The sequence below is a fragment of the Camellia sinensis genome, chromosome 13 (assembly GCF_055761805.1).
Source record: "Camellia sinensis isolate YWXY chromosome 13, ASM5576180v1, whole genome shotgun sequence".
Taxonomy (NCBI): Eukaryota; Viridiplantae; Streptophyta; class Magnoliopsida; order Ericales; family Theaceae; genus Camellia; species Camellia sinensis.
The window spans coordinates 26,894,881-26,901,657 of record NC_138973.1 but is presented as its reverse complement, the minus strand read 5'-3'; the positions used below and the strand labels follow the sequence as shown (position 1 = coordinate 26,901,657).

Genomic DNA, 6,777 nt, shown 5'->3' with positions numbered 1-6,777 from the left:
AGTCACCGGAAGATGCTAGTCACACAGTAAATGTTAATAGGTTAGTACTAATTAATTATTATAATAAAGAGGCGATTCGAACTTAAGACCTCGTTTAGAAATATCACATTTTAGTTTAAAAGTTAAAAAAATATTAAAAAAAGTTAAAAATTCAACAAATTATACAAAAATAAAATAAAATAAAAATTCTCTTTTCTCTTTACTTTTTGCATATTTTTTTTTATAAAAAATCAAAAAGTCATTCAGAATATAATAATTTTTCTACTCATATTTTTGCTAAAAAATAAAAAAAAATTACTAAAATAATTTATTCTAAAACGAAACATAAAATTTTGAAATAAAAAGCATTTACAATTATGTGTCAATAACATTTAAAAAATTATAAGGAGAAGGGGTTGTTTGGGGTGTCTAAATAAGTGTACTTTTTTATTTTTTATGAAATATGGGATGGATATGGGTTGGGTTTGAAGTGATGTGATAGAGAGGTGATGTGACTTAAATAAGATGATCTGACTCAAATAGGATAGTGACTTTTTGACTTTTTGGATTTTTTTAAGAATGCCAAACTTGGCCTAAATGTATGTTTTATTTGAAAAAATAAAAAAATGTCATAAAAACACAATCATATTATATATAAATAAAAATTTTGTTGGTATAGGATTCCTCTAAATAAAAATATCCCCAAAGGCACTAAAAAGGAGTGTGGAATTGTTGTTGTTTCTCTTATTGTCAAAAGCACAAATAATCCTTTAATCTGGGCCAAGTTTAAAAACCCTCATTTTAATCCTCTCTCCTTCCTCTTCTTTCTTTCTTTTTTTTTTTTTTTTTTTTTTTTTTTTTTTTTTTCTTTTTCTTCTTCTTCTTCTCTCTTCTCTCTCTCAGTTTCCTTATATAGAGGTGAGGTTTAGGTTTGAGTTTGGATTTGGATTTGGATTTGAGTATATATTTTAGGTTTGGATAAGGAAGATAGTAGCAGTAGTTATTACGGATCCTCACATATATGGAATTTTAATATTTGATGAATATTTTCTGGATAGCAGATAATAACAAATTAATTTATTGCTATTTCATAGAAAAAGATCTAACCATAAACCACTACTTATACCTGACATTGTTAATTTCTGGTTATAATACTTTTCAGTAGTGATAATGACAGCTCCAAACATGGCGATGATCACAGCATCGTTAGAGAGATCTCTGCAAAACTGTTCTCTATACGAAAACAACAACATCGCCAACGACACAGACGCAGGTCGTGGTGTTGGGTTCTCATCATCATCATCATCCTCAGATTCTTTTGAAAATCATTTCTCTAACTCCCACGATGCCATCTTAGACCTCAATTCTCACATCTCTCTCCCTTACCATTAGGAACAATGTCTCAATCTAAAGGCACACTTCTCTTGAATATATATATATATATATATATATGTGTGTGTGTGTGTGTGTGTGTGTGTGTATGTTGTCTTCTCTTTTTCAGCTTCCATTAAATGCAAATTCCATATAACATCTCTCTCTTGTTTGCTCTTCTTAAATGCCCTTTCTTTATTTCTCTTGTCGTCATTTACGTCTTCCTATCTCCTTTTTCCACCTCACAGCCAAACCCTAAAAAGTTTATCCCTTCAGTATCTATTTTCTCACCCAGAAAAAGCGAGGAAAAAAAAAAACACTTTCTGGGTTGAATCATTCAATAGTTTTCTTTTATGAGTTTTCATTTTCCTTACCCCAGAAAAGAAAAACCTTTTCTGGGTAGAGCCATTCCATACTTTTCTTTGATGGGTTTTTTATTTTGCTTATTATTTTGACTGGGCTACATTGTTGAGAGCCTTTTAAATCACAAACTGTGTTTTTTTTTTTTAAAACATAAAAAACTTTCCTCACTATCTAATATGTTGATCCATAGATTGATTGTATTGGGTTCTGTAATCGGTTTCTATGTATGTTGTTAGAATACCAATTTTTAATCTTTCCTTTATGGCTAGTATATGTTGAACAATTTTCACTATATTTAAATAGTTTAAATTTTGTTGTGTACTAAACAATAACCAGAATATAAAGAAATAAAGGAAATGAGAGAATTTGTTTGATTACAAAAATCAAACTAGAAATAAATAAATAAATAAACAAAAACAGATTTTATTTTGTTACAAAAATAAAATTAAAATCTAATTTAAATAAATAATAATAACATCGAAAATAAATTAAATAACTTACTTGATTAATTCTTGAATAATAATCTGATCAAGTCCAGTGTTTGACACTGTGTCCTTAAGACAGATTCGTCCTCTCCACGGTGCTATCAGAATGGACGTCTATCTCCCAAGATGAAATGATCAACTACAAACAATAGCAGCACTACAAATTGTTTGCCTTATGAACACACTAAGTGTTTACACTCTTTCTTACAAGGAAAAATAATAGAATAAATGCAGCAAAATGCAGAGACGAATTTGCAACAAGGAAGGACGAAAATTGTTGATAAAAAACAAATGAGAGACTTGTCTATTTATAGGAGAAATTATGGCTGTTGGGTTTGAATTAAACAGGTGCAAAACCTGTTTGAATAGGTATGAAACCTGTTCAATTTAAATAAACTGAAACAAACCTGTTGGATTCAAATTTGAACAGATAAAAACGGGAAGGGCCCTATTTGGGTGTACAGTAAAACCAGATCAGTTTATTTCTGGATTTAATTTGAATTCTGAATTTTATTTTACCAAAAAATAAAATTAATTCAAATGTTTTTGGTTGGACAAGCCCAACCACGCACTCGCACCCAGCCCGGACGGATGACGGCGAGGTGCGCGCGCGTGTGTGGTGATTTTTGGGTCCAATGGATCTAGTCCATTTTGCCCATAACCTCCCTCTCTAAAATACTTGGGTACCCCTTGGGGCACACCCCAAGTACCAAACCCATGCCTTATAAACTCATTCAAAACTTCCCACCAAATCAATGTGGGACAAGCTTTATTCAAACCTTTAATGATTTTCCACCAAAACTCCATTTCCATGGAGCATACTTTAGCTTCAATTTTCCATTCAGTCGATAATGGTTTTGAGCAACCAAATATACCACGTGAATCACAACGTGGCATAGAACGCGTTACCACTTTGACCCGCGAAAATCGACGCTCGGGTCCCACCTAAAAAGTAGACCAAAGTTAGGAAAAAATTCTGATTTTATCCAGAATTTTCCCAACCATTTCCAACAGTATGTTGGTTTTGTAGTTCAACACCATTGATGATTACAATTTGTTATTGTTGTTGCAAACTGGGGAGATATATTACATAAACTAGAGGACAAGGATGAAAGCGAAAGAGGATCCGAGAACAGCAGCAGTGATGGCGGCGGAGTACCGGGGTAGCTTTTCTTCACAAGAAGAAGAAGAAGAAAAAGATAGCTCTTCCGATGGTGAGGATGGTGAGAAAGATGACCATTTACTGGTGGTTGCGAGTTGCAAGAGCTGTGTCACGACCCAAACCCGGCCCTATGGGTTTAGCGCCGTAACCGGCCAGTAATCCGAGATTACCGAAGGCCTGCCTAACAGTAAACCAGTAAAACAGAGTACAGGGCCTGGCGGAAGCCAATATAGTAAATGAACAATGTCCAATGAGCTGTGACAGTCTACACATACATGCACAATCATTCATAACAGGGATCTAATCCCTATTAAACGGTACAGTAATAGTCTATACAGTAAACAAAACAGTTACAGGGACGGACAGGGAATATTAGAACACCCCAAAGCCGAAGCTTGAACGGCTTAGAACCTCACAGTGAGGCACAGTGGTTGGCTGACGAAACAAAAACTTGCCTGACGCTCCTAGCAGCAGTCCAGTGCCTGAACACCTACATATATATATGAGCAGTGAGCTAAAGCCCAGTGAATAACATAATACGTAAAGAGGTTTAGGATGAATGTCTTTTCAATATTTAAACAGTTCATTGATTCAATATATCGGCCAGTCAGTTTGTGGCTCATATTGATGCCGTAACAGTCATTTAGAAATCATAGTAATCGTACGTGGCACATCCGTTAGCAGTACTAGTAGTAGTGTCAGTACAGTAGCAGTAATGGTAACAATATAGTAACAGTACAGTAGCAGTACAGTAGCAGTAACAGTAACAGTACAGTAGCAGTACAGTAACAGTAGCAGTAACAGTAACAGTACAGTAGCAGTAACAGTAACAGTAACAGTACAGTTCTTATGGACTCAAGAGGTGTCTCGCACAGATTCTAGAGGTGGCTCACTTTGTAGCACTTAGTTCCGTGCAGCACTTTGCTCCAAGTTCACAGATTATAACAGTCATATGTGGTACATCCAGTAGCTAAACAGTACAGTAGGTCTTAATAGACCGGGTCTTAATAGACCAAACAGTGAATGATGGCCATCATATCAGTAAACAGTAGTGGTTCCAACATGGGAACCGACAGAGATCTCTGTAACAGTAATTGTCAATAACAGTAGTTGCTAAGGATGCCACAATACAGTTCAGAATATAGGTCATACATTCATTCATTCAGTTAACAATACCGTTCAGAAACAGTTCAGTTTAATTGTTCAGAAGATAATCAGTTTGAACATATCTTTACACAAATGTTACTCACAGAGTTCTGGGCTATAGTAAGCTAGAGCGTGTCTCCCCAGTCGCCAACCCTACACAGTTAACAGATTGAACACACACTAAGCTACACAGTTGGGAAAGATTAACAACTTAATCCCTAATGTCTCGGCGTGTTCTACATCTATATCCTCAACAAGATGTCTTAAACTAGGCCTAAGAACGCCTAGAATGGAATAAGGATGCAAAGATGCACATTTAAAACATTTTCAGAAAAACAGAGTCCCGCTCGAGCTCAAGTTTCCCCGCTCGAGCGGTCATGCAACAAAGGTCTCTCGAGCGTACATTACTCCGCTCGAGCGGACTGTAAAACAGTGCAAGATGCTGGGAGCTCGAATTCCCCGCTCGAGCGCCACTTTCCCCGCTCGAGCGGGAGACCAAAATCTGGAAAATCCAGATTTGAACTCCAATGCTCAAATCAAGTTCCAATGCATCAAATTCGATCCTTTTGGGCTAATTTTCTGGAAAACACTTCAAAACTCATAGTATAGCATGTTTCAAAGATCAATTTGAGAAATCAAAGCCCAAAGGTAGTTCAATTAAACATGATTTCAAACCAAGTTTCAAGAACAACAACTCAAATGTGACATGCATGATCTTAAATCATCTTCAAAGCTTTAGTGCTGTTTCAAAAGAGCTCAAACCTTCAAAAACAAGATGAACTCATGGAGTATGACCAAAAGATGGACATGCATGTGAGGTATTATGAACTACAACCTCAAAACTTCAATATATATACATGCATGCAACCATTAAGCTTTAATTCAACAACAATGAACCAATTCATGACTTAGTTCTACAATGAAGCATGAATCATGCAAGAACAACTCAAAGACACCATTAAGATGATGAATGATCTACCTTAGGTGTAGAATTAGAAGTGAGGGAGCTCAAATTAGTAATCAACCTTCGATTCTTTAAGCAATTCTAGCCAATTCACCATGAAACAAGTTGAACTCAACTCTTCTAGCTCCTCTCTCTCTCTAAGGTCGGCTAGAGCATCAAACAAGGCTGAGGAAATGTTTGTTTCAAGTGTGCACAAGGCTCTAATATGTTATAATAAGAGGCCCACTAACAATGGCAATTTGGTAATTAAGCCTAACTCTTTAATTAGCTTATTTTAATCTAATTTAGTCATACCTAATCAGTTTTCAGGTAAATACACCATAAACTCACATTAATTATGAGGATTATAAAACATTAATCGATTCCCGGTTCGGCCGCCGATAAGGCCTTCAATTAGCAGTTTAAACATAAAACATGAACAGATAATCAAACAATCAAACAGATAGGTTATGCATTTAAACAGATACAGTCAGTCAATTAATTCCAGACTCCAGTCAGTCAGTTCAGTACTTTTAATCAGCTCAATTATCAGTCATGATCAATTCAGTTTAACAGTAATCAGTCAGTCATTAGTCGGTAAACAGTGTTTAGTCGGTAAACAGTGTGAGGGTTGTTACAAGCTGTCTGATGTATTTCATGGTCCCCAAACAAGTCGGAGCTATTTGCCCCAAATGTTGTGGTCAACTGCTCCATTTTGATCCAGTGGCATGCGATTTGGTTCTTTTTACCTAATCACAAATTAAGGAGCTATCCGTACCTAATAATTTCTCCGTATAATGGCATTTGGTATGATTCTAATTTATTTTTATTTTTTTTACTTTTTCAATAATAAAAAAACGTTTCCTTCTAAATGAACTTGTTTCATTGATTTGATAACAAAACATTCCATCATTTTCATTTTGAATAAAAATTGAGAGCTTTGTTTTTGAAGCTATAAAAATATCTCTAGTAATGTAGTAAAAAGTGGAGTTGACATGTAATGTGATGTGTGTACCTATATTTTTGTTTTTATTTTTTCTCTTGCCACATCATTAGAACTCTGTTTAGAGTTTCAAAATTAAAATTCTCTATCATTATTGTTTCATTTTACGACATATCTTAAAAAATGTTAAACAAACTAAGAATCAATTTGTTAAAGATAACATGAATTGAAAGCTACAATCCTCTGTTATAAAGGTATTATTGTGTTGGAACAGGGATGTGCTTTCGTGAGGGAATTTGAACTCAATAATACCTCTATAACAGAGGATTGTAGCTTTCAATTAATTCATGTTATCTTTAACAAATTGATACTCAGTTTCTTTAGC

At 34.8% G+C, this 6,777-nt stretch overlaps 1 pseudogene; it reads left to right on the top strand.

Annotated features, from left to right (window-relative positions):
- Window positions 1–1,149: 1,149 nt before the first annotated feature.
- On the top strand, window positions 1,150–6,202 carry LOC114319227 (protein CURLY FLAG LEAF 1 pseudogene; annotated as a pseudogene).
- Window positions 6,203–6,777: the final 575 nt, after the last annotated feature.